The 16,404-nt window shown below is 41.0% G+C and overlaps 1 protein-coding gene and 1 long non-coding RNA gene across 11 annotated transcripts in view; both read left to right on the forward strand.

The window, feature by feature from the left end:
* FOXN3 (forkhead box N3) overlaps positions 1–16,404 on the forward strand; it is a 211,968-nt gene that overhangs the window by 149,263 nt on the left and 46,301 nt on the right. The window lies entirely within an intron of this gene.
* Positions 11,453–15,792, forward strand: LOC129736512 (uncharacterized). Its single transcript, XR_008733225.1, has 2 exons — positions 11,453–12,886; positions 13,937–15,792. It is a non-coding gene; the product is annotated as an uncharacterized LOC129736512 (long non-coding RNA).

Here is a 16,404-nt window from a genome sequence, read left to right on the forward strand (position 1 = left end):
CAGGAAGTGAAATGCTGTTGAATTTACATAGGAAGCTAACAAGCTGAAGCCTTTGAATTTACATAGGAAACTAACAAGCTGAAGCCTGTTAGATGTTCTGCCCTGCAGGCACATTTGGTCATTCAGAAGCAAAAAAAGCCTGTGATAAGTAGCTCCAGGTATGCAAACTGCATCCAAAATAATAAATGAGAGTTTCCCATTGTCCTCACTGGTTGGAAAGTGGTGGTTGCCTTTGGCCAGGAGATGGACTGCTATGGGGAGCTGCAGTCAGCCCTACTTGGGGAAGGTGGTGATCCGGCCCGTGCCAGGAGGCCCCCGCAAAGGTCAGAACAAGATGGTCTCCAAAAAAGAAAGCAGTCTCTCAGTTTCATCCCACAGTTCATGTGAGCAGCAACTAATTTGAAAAGCAGCATTGAGACATGTGGAAGGAGAAACCAGGTGATGAGGACTAATTAGAGTAAACAATGGTTAGTATTGAAGATGCATCTGACTCACCCATCTAAGAATTCAGATGTACGTTTTTCTCTGCTTGGATTCCCTCAGCTGGCAAGGAACAGTTCTACAGCAAGTACCAAGTTTCCTAAATGACTCATGATTTAGCTAATTCTTACGAATTCAGGACAAATGCTGAAGTTTGGGAAGATTTTGACATGCTGTTCTTGTTATACCAACACAAAGATTCATCTTGGCTTTCGCTGCACTGCTTTGTGGTGGTGGTTTCACAAGTCGTATTTCTTCTAGAGTTGCTGAACCCCATCAGGCTACTGTTCTGCCATAATGTATTCTACTGACAAAGCTGACTGTCAGTTATGTTAGTTAGCTGTTGGTAGTGATTCGTCTACTACAAGCAGTGTATAGGCTGGGGCGGGGGGGGGGGAAGCATATCTTTCCATCCAGCTTTAATTCATCTCTCCTGTTATGTATACTTAAGGATACAGATCCTCTTATTAAGTAATTGCTTAATCTTTCCCACCCACCCTACCCCCCACCCCATTAATCTCCTGCTTTATTCAGTGCATTAACTGTGGAAACTGAAATTTGGGGGAGCTACTGCAAATCTACCAAAATGTAGCATTTCCTAGCTTTTAAGTCTTCACCTTTTGGTGGGTGGAGTTGGGTTTGGGTTTTTTTGGTTCTGCCACCTTCATGACTTTCATTTAAGTTAGTTACTTATGTATGTAAGAAAGTCTGGACTACCGGTTCTGCCATGCTTTTGCATGTTGCATGCTGCATGCCAGTTCTGTATGAGTTTATTGTATTATCTGAGGTGCTCAAAAAAACAATAAAAAAGGAAACTTTGAGCACCCATTCTCAAAGTTTGAATCTACTCAAATAGAGACTGAGGTATCCATTTAACAAAAAAGATTATTCTGTTACTTAGTTGTTTAGTTGGGAGTTTGTTTCCCTTGCTGGTGTCATTATTTATTATTCCCTTCACTGAAATTGAAACTCTGAGTCAGTTTCTGTCATCAAGGAAAACCATTTGCATTTTTTTGGACTTCATAGTCTGGTCACTCTAATAGAAGTATAGTCAGGCAGTACTTTTCTGTAGGTGGCATGGCACTTTGCAGAAAATCAAAATTACAGACCTTTGCCCTGGGATATCCACTGTCTAAATGTAACAAGTGTAAAGACATTATTGGTTTTGTCCTCAAAAATTATGAAGTATTTTCAATAATGATAAATTACTTGGATTGTGATAATAACTGAGCAGTTGCCACACACAGTACTTCTTACCTGCAAAATACTTCAAAGCATTATCTAATTAAATGACACAACATCCTTTTTACTGTGTTTGGGCGAGCACCAGTACCCCTGGCTTAAATGGAGAGTTTGAGCAACTTCTCCAGGGCAAACCTGTGCCCATCAGGTGTGGCAGGAGCCACAGGATCCCTGATCCTTCCTTGATTCCTACATACTTTTTTTAAATGCACCTTGAGAGAGATTCCCATTATAGTCTAGAATTGTGAAGTATCTGTGTGTATGTTTTGGACACAGAGTTTTGGAGGCCTGAATGAATAATTGCGTGGTCTCTCAGTTTGGTGGGAAATTTGCCGTAGGTTTTCTTTGTCGGTGATGGACATCTACTGTGAGACTGCTTGACAGAAAATCAGAAATAGGCAGGTGGTAGAGGGGATGAAAGGCCTTCTGTACTTGGCCAAGTGAGAAAGTGCACATCAAGACCAAGGAGTGGGGTAAGTAACTGGGGAATAACAGATTATCTGTGTGAAGTGGTTATAAATCCCATTAGTACTTCCTCGACCAGAGATAGTATCTTTTTATCTCAAATAATCTGTACGACTCTTCGCTGAAGGCATGGCTGCTGTGTAAGATCTGGGCTAGCTTCCACATGACAAACCCCAGTGACACCTTGTGCTTCGGGTTCCTGAACTTTCACGCGTGAACTGTCTGAAATTTTGGCTGGGAGACTTAGGATTTCTGAGATGTCTCTGCTCAGGTGTCAGTACTGGCAGCTGGGGCGGCACATCTGCCTGCAGCTCGCTGTGTCCGTACAGCTGCTGGAGCAGTCACATAAGCAAGTATGAGGTCTGTCATTTCCTGCAGTATTTTTGCTATTAAAAGTACTCAAATCGCAGAGCACTCAAGTTAAGCAGTTCATGCACTTTGGAATTGAAAAGACTGCCTTGGAGAAACTCTCCCAACTGCAGCGGAATGAATTCTAAACAGGGCTTGAGGATTGCTGGAAATGTGAGCGGATGAGGGGCTGGGAAACCTGGCAGAGTTTCAGAATGCAAGGGTGGTGTGTCTGAGGAGCATTGTCTTATCTGAATGGTGATTCCTATTCTGTACATTAATTAAAACACATAGTGTACAAATGAGCATTTAGGAAGTCTTTTGGATGACCTTTTCCTAAGGGGATGTTTTGGAAGTAAATTGTGAGCTGTATGTGCCTGCTCAGTGTAGCCTCTAAGAACTGCACTGAACCAAACAGTCCAAATTCTGTGCCCTCTTTAAGTAGTGGGGTTTTGTGTATGTTAATAGTTTTGGGGGCACTGTTTTATTTTGTTCTTAATAATGTATTTTGGTATCCTCATTCTGTCAGGGAAGTAATAAAACCACTTTTGTCAAATCAGTAGAGATTAACAGTGTGGAATGGAGGCATCTGGTTCAAGGATACGGAGAGGAGTCGTCAGTTTTAAAAGAAAATTGACAGCAGTTAAGAAGTTTTACTTATTTCTGAATGATTCTTTTTCATGAAGACTACTTGAACAAATTTATTCAGGAACCAGTTTGGATGAGTTAAACCTGTTATAGGTGGGTCTGATTGTGTGTTTCTTGTAAGTATAGAAACAAGGTTCTCATTTAGTAATCAGAAAATGTTTACGTGAGACATGCTTTTTTGTTACTTGCCAGTTTTGCTTTCTTTGCTGTTTCATTGTACATTCGTGACTGATTTGTGTGCATCCTTGCTTTGCGTAACACCCCACGTTCCGTATCTTGGGTGGAATGATCTCATGCGCTGGCAGAGGGTGGGTACTGCTGTTAATTGTTACTTTGCCTTTTTTACGGAACATAGGCACATACCACCTCAAAAAGAAACAACAAACCAGTCCCACTACAAAATATTTCTCACTTGAAAAAATGTAAAATTTCTTGGATTCTTAGTACTTGCAATGACCTCGGGTGTAGCAAATTAATAATAATCAAAGCCAAGTAACAGTTTAACAAAACTGCTGGGTTTAGAGACATGGATTTTGTTTTTTAAAAACTTTTGCAGGGGGACAAATATTTCCTGTCATGGGAAAAGAAGTTATAAATGCCCATGTGGAATTAAAAGGGATTTGGAAATGAAATGCAACCCTGTGCCCCAAATAAGAAACTGCATGTGGTTTGCCTAGGCATTTCAGGAAAATCCACTGTCCTAATCTAATCCAAATAATTAGATTTTGGATTAAGGTAGGCTATAGTCCATCAAAACCAGAACAGGTAGAGATAATTTTTGTCCAGTCTGAACCCTCTGTTACTATGCCTAGGTTATTTTTCCTATTTATAAACCTCTGTATCTTTCCTTTCAATGATTAATCTACAAGCACAGTGCAAAAGTTATTAAGGCTAGAAACAGACAAAAAGATAAATGCTGACCTTTCTAATTGGCTCTTGAAACATGAAATATTTACCGCTGGGAGGATTAATAATGTGTGTGGAATGATTTGTCATCCAAACTAAGTATTTCTTGCTTCTTTATAAAGCCATGCTACTAACCTCAGATAAATAAATACCTGCTAGTGCCTCCACATAATGGATTTTTTGACATCATCGTAGAAAGAGATCTTACTTCCAAGCAATTCACAATAAAGTTGAGTAGCCAAGCAACTTTACTGTTGGTTCCCATGCTTCCTTTGCTAAGTGCTATCATGGCTGGAAGCGAATCGTTTACTTCTTTATCGGAAGTCTTTGGCACCAGGAATCAAGATTTAATCATTCTCTGCATTGATGGGTAGCAGAGCATAACGGTGCTCTCAAAGCTGACAGGGTGGTATTTTGGTATCTGGTATTTGCTTGTGTTCTCCAGAGTTTGTGGAAAGAACTGTAAAACCTGTGTTTCTTCGCTCCGCTGTGGATTAGGGGGCTTGAAGTGTTAACTCGGAGGTTTTTTTCTCTGTTAGTACTGAAGCTGAAATGTCTGGTAGTACCCTAGAAAGCATAACGATGTCGCCACCAAGAACATGCTTGTTTTTACCGTGTTTCACAGACTAGTTAGGATTAACTATTTCTATTGCACCATATTACAGCAAGTTTTATTGGCAAATAATAGTAACTTCAGCATTTCACTGACAGATCTACAGTCTCTCCTCACAATAAGGACTCCGTAAACACGATGAAATGGATTGTCTTTGTTGGAGTGTTGGTCCGTTAAAAATGACAGTGAAAAGAATGCCAGAAAGTACTCTACTTTTACAAAGGGGGGGCGGGGGGCGGGGAGGCAACAGGTTTAAAAAACAAAAACAACAAAAAGACCTTTCCTGTGGCTTTGTTGCTGTGATAAATGCAGTACGTTCCAGGGACTTCTGAAAGTGAGTCTTTAAAACTGGCCTGACACAGAAAAGTGCAAACACTGAACTAATCTTGAAGAGCAAGTAAAATCACATTGTGTTTGACTTTAAAAGGAATGGTGAACTCTATCCTGCTGGGCCCCTGATGAGCACTGATGTTTCGGAATCATAGTAGTCTGTGTAAATTCAGTCTTACGCATTATATAACAGCTGAGGATTTTAGGAGAATTATGATGTAAAAGCCTGATGCTTATTTAATAAACTGATCATTAATTACAGTTAAACAGTTTACTTCTGGAGTGAAATGAAGAGTAGCTTTGCAGCTCTTTTCATTTTAATTGCAGCATCTGTTGCAAGCCTAAGTTTCTCTTCCCTGACAGAGCATTTTGCTACATTAACACTGTATGCATATTATTGTCAGTGTTATAGCGCAGCCTCATTGTTTATTTTGGGGTGCTGGTATGTGCCCATTCCATGAGACACTGACCAGTTTGCTCAGAACAAGCAGCAGGAACAAATTGTTGATCCATTCTAGCTGGTTTTGATCCTAGTTTCCTAGATGTGCTTTTCCTTTTTTTCCCCTTTCTCTTCTACCACTTCCAATTAAATCATGTAATTGTAGAGGAAGGCACATGTCATTGTACCAGCGTTATAAAAAGATGCTTGTGTAGGTTATTTATGATTGAATTTGCTCAGGAGCTCTGCCGTCGCTGGTGGAGGGATCCATTAGTAGCTAGCAAGACCTACAATCAAAAGCTTCAAATAAAGTGCCAACTACTTAAAGTTTGGGACTACCTATCGATTCTGCATCTGAATCTGAATCTACTGTGGCAGCCACTTCAACTTTGAAGCTGTTGCTCTGAAGTCAGAAGTAGGCTCGTGCTCTCAAGACGTTTGAACTTTGGAATTGCCTCCATTTCTGCAGCAGCCACTGACTAAATGAAGAAAGAAGAATAGGCTTTTCATGTTTATGCTTTCTAAGGCATGGATGTCCTGTCCCAGAAGGGAGATTGTGGAAACAGACACAAGTGTAGAGAAGGAAGAGTTAGTACCTGAGCTGCTAGATAAAGACTTTAAAAATCATCAGTGACCCAAAGCAGTACTGGGAGGTCAATTAAAAAGGAAGAAAGTCAGTATTACCCTGTTGAACGAAAACCAGAACATCTCACAACTTCAGTTCTTCCTGAAAATCTTTCATTTCCCAAGAATAATTAACCCCATCTTTACAGTGAAGAACTGAACTGCTGCTTTTCCGGAGGTATGAATAAAAATGTGCGTTTCCTGAGAGGGCCACAGATTCAATATAACGATGCTCCAGGTTTGATGATGATTCTTGCACTCATTTTCTCCTGTGGCCATTAGTGGAATAAAAGTGAACAGGTTCCCCTTACCTGGAGCCTGTGGTATAAGGCAGTGTTCACAGCAAATTGTCCTGGGAAAACGTCTACTGTTTCTTCTTAGGTGGAAAATCAGATCTTCCCCTGAACGTGCCCCCTCTATTGACAGGGTTGATTTCGTTATTATTTTGGGAAGTCCTGATTTCACACAGACACATTAATAAAGAAAAAAAGTTTGCACAAGAATTGCACTGTGCATGTTCACTAGTGCTGATGCAGAGAAAGTGTTCCAGTGTTGCCTTGTCTAAATACAGGTTTTGATTGTTTTTCTTCTTTTGTAAGGGAGCATCAGGGAGTGGTATATCAGCTAATAGAGCAGAGTAAAAGCTTTCATGTACACAGTTTATTAATAGTAGTACTAAAGCCACTTCTTTGTTGCCCACGTGTTGACCCCTAGTACCAACCTGCATGTCCGCTACACGCAGTGTGGTGTGATCACTGGTGGGCTAATCTGCAGGTGACAGAAACACCAGCAGTGATGTTCAGCTATGTCACAGGAAGAACCAGCTCTTCGGCCCCTGGAAGTCTGTTGAGTTACAGGAACTTTCACCAAAGGATTTTGGATTGTGCATCTTCTCAGTGAAGGAAATTTAAAGAAAACTTTCCCATAAAGGCTGAGAATTTGTTGTGGAAGTTAGTGCAGACAAGTCCCTTTCATGTAGCTGTAGGCAGAACAGGCAAAAAAAGAGCTTGTTCAAAATATTAGCATAATTGGTGACTTGAAGGTTAATTAGGGCATGTATATTGTAAAACTAATGGGGGGGGGGGTCACCTTATTTTTAATGATATTTATATAACTTTTTCTACAGTAATTACATGTTTTACTCTGAACATCAAGTTATATTGGGAAGTAAATGGTATAGGCTGAATCTGAATTTTAAGTGTGAGCAGAGCAATGTTTAAAAAGCAATTAACTTAAAGAGGTGTACTGAGTGATAAATGGGGGAGGAGGCAAGCAATTCACAGTGAAATGATCTTGCTGTAACAGTTTAATGTTCAAGAGATGCAGTAGGGAAGCAACTTATGCATCGTCTGAATTTCTGCTGGGCTTTTGCACAAGGTAAGCTGTGGCAACACAACATACGTACACAAGCCTTTGGCTGGCAGCTTTGACTTTCCCAGTGGCTTTCCTTTGCCCACAGTATTGTCAAATGTTTATTTACATAAACATCATTTATTGAATGTAACTTTAATTATAAAAAGTTCCAGTTTTATTGTGGGTTTGGAAGACATTAAAGAAGCGAGATTTCTGTCCCTCTAGCTTTTCTTCCTGGTGACTCATGGACCTTCACGCAGCACTGTGGTAGTTGTATGATTTACAGCTGGGGCATGTGTTCGAAAGTAAACAGACTAAAACTCTGAAGAGCTTTGCAGCAGTACTATCATGTTATCTAAGGGGCCTCTTGACAACTAATCAACTTAAAATACTGTCTTTATATGCAGTTCTGTCATCCATGCGGGTATGTCTGACCAGTCATGTTACTGGGGGCAACACGTATAGGAGAAGGAGAACAGCCCCCCATGACTTCTGTTTAGTTGGATCTTTCAAGCAAGCATTTCCCTTCCTTCCAGAAATGACAGAACCTGAAATAATAGAATTTGTGAAGTAAATGAAGGGAGATGCAATGGGTGATGAGTCATTACTTCATTTTCTGTATTTTAAAATGTTTGTTTTGTCTGTAACTTAAAACTCTTCCCAAATGTTGACCAGTTTTAATCCTGTCCTGTGTTCAGAGAAGAGTGATTTACCAAAGTTAGAGAGCATAAGTTAAGTTACTGATTAAATTTGCCAAAAGAAATAAAGAAAATTAAGTTTCTGTGCTGCTTTGAAAACTTAATTTCTTTAAAGACTTTCCAGATCTTTAAGCTTCTAATTCTTGCAAGTGCAGTAGAAATGATGTAATATGCAAAACAGCAATATTTTGAAAAATAAGTAACTTTTTAAAGCATTACTGCAATTACTCTATTTAAAAGTACTTATTTGGAAATAACTCGGAGAACTTTTGCTTACTTGATGGGTTGTGCTAGGTTTTTTTCTACAAGAAATGCAGAACTGCGGCTGTACCTCCCAAGTACTAGGCTTGGGTGAATTTTCTGCTGGTGAGAGTTTGTTAATGTGGTTTTACAGGTAAATTCTCCTTGCAAGAACACTGTGTGCCACCAAAAAGCATTTTGCTGGCACATTCACATTTACTAACTGGAGTATATCTTCAGAGGCACCACCAAATACAGATCGGCACGTGGTGACTCTCTGTGTTACGCTGAAGCGGCAGTCTCCTGCTGAGCCTGGGTACCTGCTGAGACCTGGTTGTGATCCGGATCCTCAGGAGTGCAAGACAGTGCATGCCAAGGATCATGCCCCGGCCATGCTACGCTATGCTCGCCCTTGGTTTCATCCGAAGGTGACACAGACATGTCCCCAGCTGGTGGTGAGGCAGGATCCTGCTGCACTGGGACATGCAGCAGTGGGTGAGCACCACCCTGGGGGGACCCCACCAGTATATGCCGATGATACCCGAGTAAAAAGTTGGAATTGGCAAGTGTGTTAGAATATTATTTATCCTTACTAGAACCGGAAAATTTCTTGGTGGTGTTATTATTGATCAGCTTCGTAGCTGTGCAGATCAGACTTGCCTTTTGGGGAAGAATTGCCCCTGTTAGAGCATTTGAGAGCACAGTGATAATATCAGTAATAAGTAAAACTCCGTAGCTATAGATTAGATCGCACCTGTGATGGAAAGGTTTTTACCGTGAAGGACTGTTTCTTCTGGCACAGTGCTGCACACCGTGCCTGTGTTTGTGTGGATTGTTGGCTCTTTGCCATCTCCCAATAAAAATCCAAACCACTATTGCTGAAGAGATGGAGCACAACTTTGAAATCAAAAGGCTTTCTGGATTTCAAGTTCCAGTGGTCACTGAGGAGAGCAGAAAATCAGTGCTGCCAGTGGCAAAGCACCAGATGAGCAGAGGAAATAAATCTGACTCTTAATGCACAGAAAGGGCGTTACAAAAATTGCCTGTGCCATTGGTTATGGTGGTTTTTACTTAAGGAGCAAAGACTCCATATACATATATAAGCGGTTACTTATAGTGTAGGCCAGTTATATTTTCAGTAACACTCAGAAACACATTGTAAGTTGGGATTTCTTTGCTATAATCGGTTTAAAATCAGGCATAGAGGAATAGGTCTTGGTGGGTCTTTTTTCAAGTCTTTGTTTCTTAAAAAATTGCTTGTATCAAATATGTTTAAAAATGTGTTGGTTTATATTGCCAGTTTGAAGTGCAGATCAAGTCAGCATTGCAGCAGCCACTGTGTATAGATGTAGGAAGAACATCTTTTTGTTAATATCAGTTGATACATCTTTGAGTGTTTAATGGAACATAACATAAAAGGCACATTCCTTGCCAAAACTTCCTTTGTGCTGGGCTTCTCTCTAATGTAATTTCCGTCAGTTAAAGAATAAAGAGAGCATGTTTTTGGGGCCGTTTTGCTTGGCAGTGCACAAAGGAAAAGAACGTTGGGGGGGTTGAGAGTATTATTTCTCAGCTACTTCATACAAAGAAATACTGTACTGCTTTCAGAAATCTCTTAGTACAAATGCCTCCTGTCACAGGCGATCAGTGTTAAGCCATTTTGACACAGCTGTATGGTATACTGCAGTGTGTTATAAAATTGTTGTCCTGGACTCAGTAAAGAAAGGCTGGAACTGGGCAAGAGCTGTAAGTCTGATTTTCCATCTCACGTGGGCACTAATTGTGGAGTGAGAATCGTTTCAGTGAGTAGCCATTTGGAAACAACGCTGTCTTGCACGTGCACTCAGGGAGGAGGCTTGCGTGGTGCAGAGCTGCCTGGGGAGAGGCCGGCCTGGGCGGGCTGGGGTGTCTGTGTCTGTCTGCCTGGGGTCTGGGCGGTCATGCAGTGCTGTCTTACAGGAAGTGGTAAGAGATGATGCTCCATCGCTTCCACGGCACTCGTGTTGACTTGGCCTTCTGATTTTGTCAGTATGTCTCCATCACAGCCCTTATCATTTAAAATCCGTTTCTTTCCCTGTTTTGAACTTAAACACAACGTATTAATGCTCCATCTTAAAAGGGATCCAGACAGCGTGGGAGGGCCGAACATTTTGGGGACTTCTTATTTCAAGCCTTTATATCCATGGCAGTAGATGTCCTACCAGTGCATTATCCCAATCAGAAAAGTTTAACCATAGAACACGGAGTGCATGGCTCTGTCTTCTGCTGCCTGAAGTGTTTTCTGCCAGTTCTCTGTACTGGGAGCCAAGGTTTGACTGGGAAAAAGAGCTGAACTTCCACTTCAAAAGGTGGGGAGGGAAGAAGCCAGAGAGCTGCGAACTCTGCCTAGGGTGGGCAGCATGGCTGCCAAAGAGGGAATGGCCCTGGCTGCCAGCAGTCAGCCTGGTTCAGCAGCTGCCTAAAGACGCTGGGAGGAGAGATCGTGTGCTGCATGCTTGGCACGCACTGAAGTTGTTCTGCTGTCGTAGCCCCGCGCAGGGAAAAGGCAGAAGGTAAAGAGCCGAAGTTCCCTGTGGTTGTTAGCATAAACATATGCACATGGATGTGCTTCATGCTTGTTAAACTTACATCCCTGTTGCCCTCTTTCAAATGATCTGTGTAATACTGAAAATGAGATAACAGTAAATAAAATGTTCAGCCTACTTTGCAACTGTCAATAAGCAAATGTCTCCATTTTATGTTGTGTGCACATATTCGGTTATCAGATGTTTCCTGCCGTCCTGCTGCTTGATGCTCTTTGTATGTCTCTCCTTTTGGAACTAGCATATGAATTTTCTCTCCTAATTACAATCTTGCACTGCTTAAACTGGTTTGCTAATGATGAGAGTGGCCATTACTTCATTAATGTGTAAGAAGAAAGTAAGATTCAACTCCCTTGCCTTCTCCTGGTCACAAGTACTTTGAAGGTAGGTGACTTTATTCCCACACTTAAAATTTGAATATACTATTTTTTTATGCTCGAAACATCAAACTTCCTCATTAGTGGACTTACTGTGAGAACATCCTCTAGATCTGGCTCTTTGACTTAAAAAGAGAAACTGAAATTTTTATCAGATTTATTTGTGACATACTGAATTCCATCAGATTTTCTTGGTGTCCTTATATTTTTCAATTTTCATGAAAGTGCTTTATTTAAAATTTAGTTTTAAGAGGTGGTTTCTTGATGTTGGTTCAGCATTGCAGCCTGTTCTGTTTGTAGTGTGTCTTCAGTACATGGCCCAATACAGCATGCTGTCATACTGGGGTGGGAGAGAATACTTGGAGATTTGAGAGGAAGCAAAGGCCTGTCTGTAGTTTTTCATGTTTGTTTTGACTTTTTTGTTCAGTTCTAATTCATTGCTTTTTAATAAGTGTGAGCCATTCAACTTCCAGTGCTGGTTTTGTTTTTTCTGGTTTTGCAGTTGAGGAAACACAACTGTGTTTGTGATTCAAACGCAGTTTGAAACAGAATTGGCTTATTTCTTTGCTAGTATATTCTAGCAAAATTACGTAGACATAGCATGATGAAAACAGCTAATTTTGCCTCTGAGTATCCATTTTATTCACAGTGAGAAGGGGAATCCCGATGTGCAAATGAAGGGCACTCTGTGTTTGCATAAAGTGTTTTCTCTTTTGGTCTTTCAGTTGGGTGTTTCCCTGCTATTTTGTTTATTGCAGGCATTTATATGTGGTGAGTTTAACAGTTTCCTTCAATAGTTTCTGAGTTTTTTCAAGGTCTTTCGGGTGCTGACTCTGGTGTTTTGCTTTAAAAGAATCTCCGGTCCCTCTGTAGACAACTAATTTTGCAGCTTTGCTCAAACTGCAAGGTCACAAATCCTGTACCTTCAAGTGAACTGTAGTTTTGGTTTTAGCATGGCTCATTTTAACTTTGTTTGCCTTTAAACCTGGTTTCATGCTTTACTTTCACAGTAAAGGCACGCTGGCTGTTCCAGTGCAAGTACACGGTGTTCCTTTATATTTGCTGTTGGTGTGGATGTAGGCTGCTGCTAACACAGTAAGAAGAAAGGGGTTTATCGATATTTGTATAAGGTGTGTGGTTTATTTTTCCCCACTGGATGTGTTGTTAAATAATAACCGCTATAGCTCAGTGTTATTTCTAGGTAAGTTTATAAAAGTACACACATCACTTGAAGGACTATGGGTTTTTTCCCACCCTAAACTGTTGCATGGAGACTACTGTTCAGTATATAATGTGTTAGACTGCAGCAGTGAAATATGTGTTCTCTAGGTGGAAACAGAGAGATGTATGACACTTTGGTGACATGTATATAATTAGTTCTGGGGAAGCAAGAGTGAATTACCGTTTGTGGTCAGCTATGTATTAAAATAGGATTATGTTGTTTCCTTAAACAGATGTAGAAAGCTTTAACCAAATAGGTAGTGTGTTTTCCCTTGGCTTGGGCAGAGCGACCTGCACTCTGAGGGCAAAAGGACGTGAGTGTAAGTTACCTTATCACGGCACAAGAAATAATTATTTGATCCTGCATATTATCTAGCCTTGGGTTTGGTCTGTCTCATACTTGGCTGAGATGGAGGGGGCTTTGGGAGCCTTCCGCTTTCTGAGGCGCACAGCTCCTCCACACAGGCTGGGTCTGGCTTTGCTGTGTGGAGGAGGAGAGACCGGTATTCACCAAGTTGGTTGGTGACTGCTTAAAAGGAGAGGTAAATGCTGAAAAACCAAAGGCTGCCTCCTGTCTGGCTACCCAAAATGAGGCCAGCTGGGTATTTGAATCAAACAGAAACGCCTCCCTCAGTGATTTAAAGCACAGTCTGCAGCTGAGCGTGTGGGGTGAGGGAGAGGTTTGTGATGAGCAGATTATTTCATCCAGCCATCCGTGAGAGGCAGGGTCTCTTGCTCTCTTCTGTGTTGTTTTGTCTTTAAGGAAGGTGGCTTTTAAGTATGCCACAGCGTTTCCTGTCCTGCCAGGGTGACGGATGTGGTCCTTCCTGGTGTGTGGATGGCTGCAGGTTGCCATGGCAATAGAAAGCCTCCCCAGCCAAGGACTGAAACGCTCCATCACAATGTCTTTGCTGGGAAACGCCTAAAGCAGCAGAGACATCTTGTCCTGTTGGGGAGCGGAGCCACCTCTGAGTATCTCATCAGTCACTGAAATGCACTGACCCTATCTGATTTGATTATGGATCAAAGGATGAGGGTGTTTGTTTTCAGACTGAAAGGGTATCACTGCATATTGAAATGCATCTCTGCTGTCATGTAGAAAAACACATTTCTGGTGTACTGTGTTCCTTCTGCCTAGCAGGGATGCTTTCCCCTCATCTGATCGAACATGAGAGCACGAGTACCACATTGGACTGACTTAGCTAGATCAATCACATCCTGTATTTAGTCATCTCTCTCTTGCTTGGCAAGTTACATTTCAGTGCACCATGAGCAAGTATAAAGACAATTCTTACATAAGTCACTTTAATTGAGTTTGTCAACTTTAATATCCCATTCTGATCTCATTTGTTGTTCTTCACTGACTTCAGCAGAATCATTTCTGATGCACAGGATGATAAGGGAGGTTCAGATCTGAAATGCCCGTGTGCTGCAGTGAGGTGAAGCAGTCGAGAGTACTCCCTTGCATGCTGCTGTTTCCACGGTGTGGCGTTCCCATCAGAGAACAATCCTGGTCCTCACATGATGCAAATATCCATTGGTTAGAAGGGAAACTGACAGCTGTTTCTGTCTACAGACAAAACACGACCTGAGCTTCAGAGCTGTTTTGTTACCTCACTCTCTGTGCACACATGGGAATTTCATATAATTAAGTTTTTAGACTATGGCCTGTATTTTTATAACTCTTTTTTTACCTTATCTAGCCTGCTGTGGGTGCTGCTACAATATAAAAAAGCAAGCAGTGAAAGGAATCTTCAATAGGGTGTGTTTGAGAAGTTTTTATAATAGTTTATTTTAAATCCTTGCTTCTGTGTGGGTAAAATGTAATTAAAGAGCTGCATTGCAACTGATGCTAATTCTGAAAATACATTAAGTATATATCATCAAAGTTTTTATTTCTGAAAGCTCTAATTTTGTAAAAGTACTGGAAAGCGTTGGAAATAGAAGCCTGGTTGCACTGTAAATAGTGCAAAAGTATTTTAGTAACTGTAGTACTAATGAGCAGAATGTCTTTTTTTCTTTTTTTTCCCAACCCCCCCTTTAATTTTTTTAAAATGGCATTAGTATTCCAAACAGCAAAATCCCTGGCTGGAGAATTGTAGAAATGATGATTGCTCATTAGCAAATAGAATACAGATGTTCCGTTCATTTTGCCTGAGTGCTTCACATAAACACCTTGGGGAGTGACTGGCACAGAGTACAAAACTTGATAGCATAACAGTGTGCTAAACACTTCGGGGTTGGCAACAGAAGCAGAGGCATACCATGTAATTTTGTAAAATTTCATGTAATTTTTAATCATTTGTAGTGTTTGTGTAATGTGACAATCTTCACATGGGAAGGGGGTGGGTGGCGGATGCGTGTGTCTCTACAGGGCTGTAATCAACACCAGAAACTAGAGTTGGGTCAACTTTGTGGAGGTCTGTTCATGTCTTTTTGGTTGACTTTCTGCCTTCAACTTAAAGGAACAAACTTCCACCGCCATGCAGGTCCGTGAGTGTTGTATTGGTTGTAGGCTTTTGTATTTGCCTGACCAGTTGCCCAGAATTTCTTGGGCCTCTGAGGCAGCATCTCTTTGGTTCTTTTCTCATGTATCTTCAGGTGGTGTTACCAGGTAGGAAATCTGTTGTTCCTCGTCTCCCTCTCTTCCATTCCTCCCTCCTCCCCCCCCCACAACAATGATCCAAATTACTTTTAATTTTTAATTATATAGGTGCCATGACTGTTTTCAAGCACATACTAAATAAGGACTGGAGTAGTAAGGCACCATTAGGGACTTTGTGGTAGTTCTGTGTTAGTTGCTATGGGATTTTACATCCCAGTAGGATGTTGCTAAATTCGGTTCTCTGCCAATGCCTGCGGTGCTTATGGAGCAGCTGGAAGGGGAGATCCCCCTACTCTGCCGGAGGAGCCAAGTGAGCCAAGCCTCTCTGAGTCCCTTGCTCTTGGACTTTGCTCCTTGCAGTTTTCTAGAAGAGACAGTTCCATTTCAGTGAAGATGCAGGAATTGATTGGTTTATAAAACACATGTAAGAAATGCTGAATCTCATTCATGCAATTGGGTAGACTTTTAAAGAAAGGGGATTTGTAGCTGTGATATTACTCTGGCCTCTTGCCGTGATGTGTGTTGTACTTGTTTAGCTGCCAGGGACGGGCTGGGAAGAAGCTGAATGGACTTCAAAAGTTTCAAAATTCATTTAATTTATTAAAGAATATATTGATTCCAGTGAGTTCTTTTTGTTATTTTTTTTCTTTTTTTTTTAACATTGGGTAAGAACTCTTCAAATTACTGCCATAAAGTCATGAGCAGTAAAGTTGTGCTTCAAAGCAGCACCTACTTCAAACTGCAGCTGAACTACCATATGCCAGACCTGATTGCCGGCTGCAGCTACTCTGTAAAATTATTATGCAGCAGTACATCCTTGGCAAGCAATTATTAAAAAATGCTTTTGTGGCATTTTTTTAGACCTTTTAAAGTAGCTTTTTTCTTTTCCACGTTAATGGAAAAGACTTAAAAGTATTAAACAATGTCAGCACTGGGAATTGGTCAGATGATACAAATGAGAAGACAGCATTGGGCACCCAGAGAGCTGGTTGTAGCCTCAGGGTTTGTTGGTTGTGAGCTCCCATCCCACATTTAAACGAATACTTAAAACTAAATGGAACTTACTAACATTAGTTTGTCCTGCTGAGTTGAAAACAATCTGTATAAACGTCATAAACCATAGTAGGTGCCAAAGTTAAACCACTTCTAGAGGCAGAATCAAATTAAAGTGAATTGAAACAAGTTGGATCAGCATGAAGTGACTCTGTTTGTAAAGAGTACTTTGCATTTCTA

Source organism: Falco cherrug, chromosome 7 (genome assembly GCF_023634085.1).
Source record: "Falco cherrug isolate bFalChe1 chromosome 7, bFalChe1.pri, whole genome shotgun sequence".
Classification (NCBI taxonomy): domain Eukaryota; kingdom Metazoa; phylum Chordata; class Aves; order Falconiformes; family Falconidae; genus Falco; species Falco cherrug.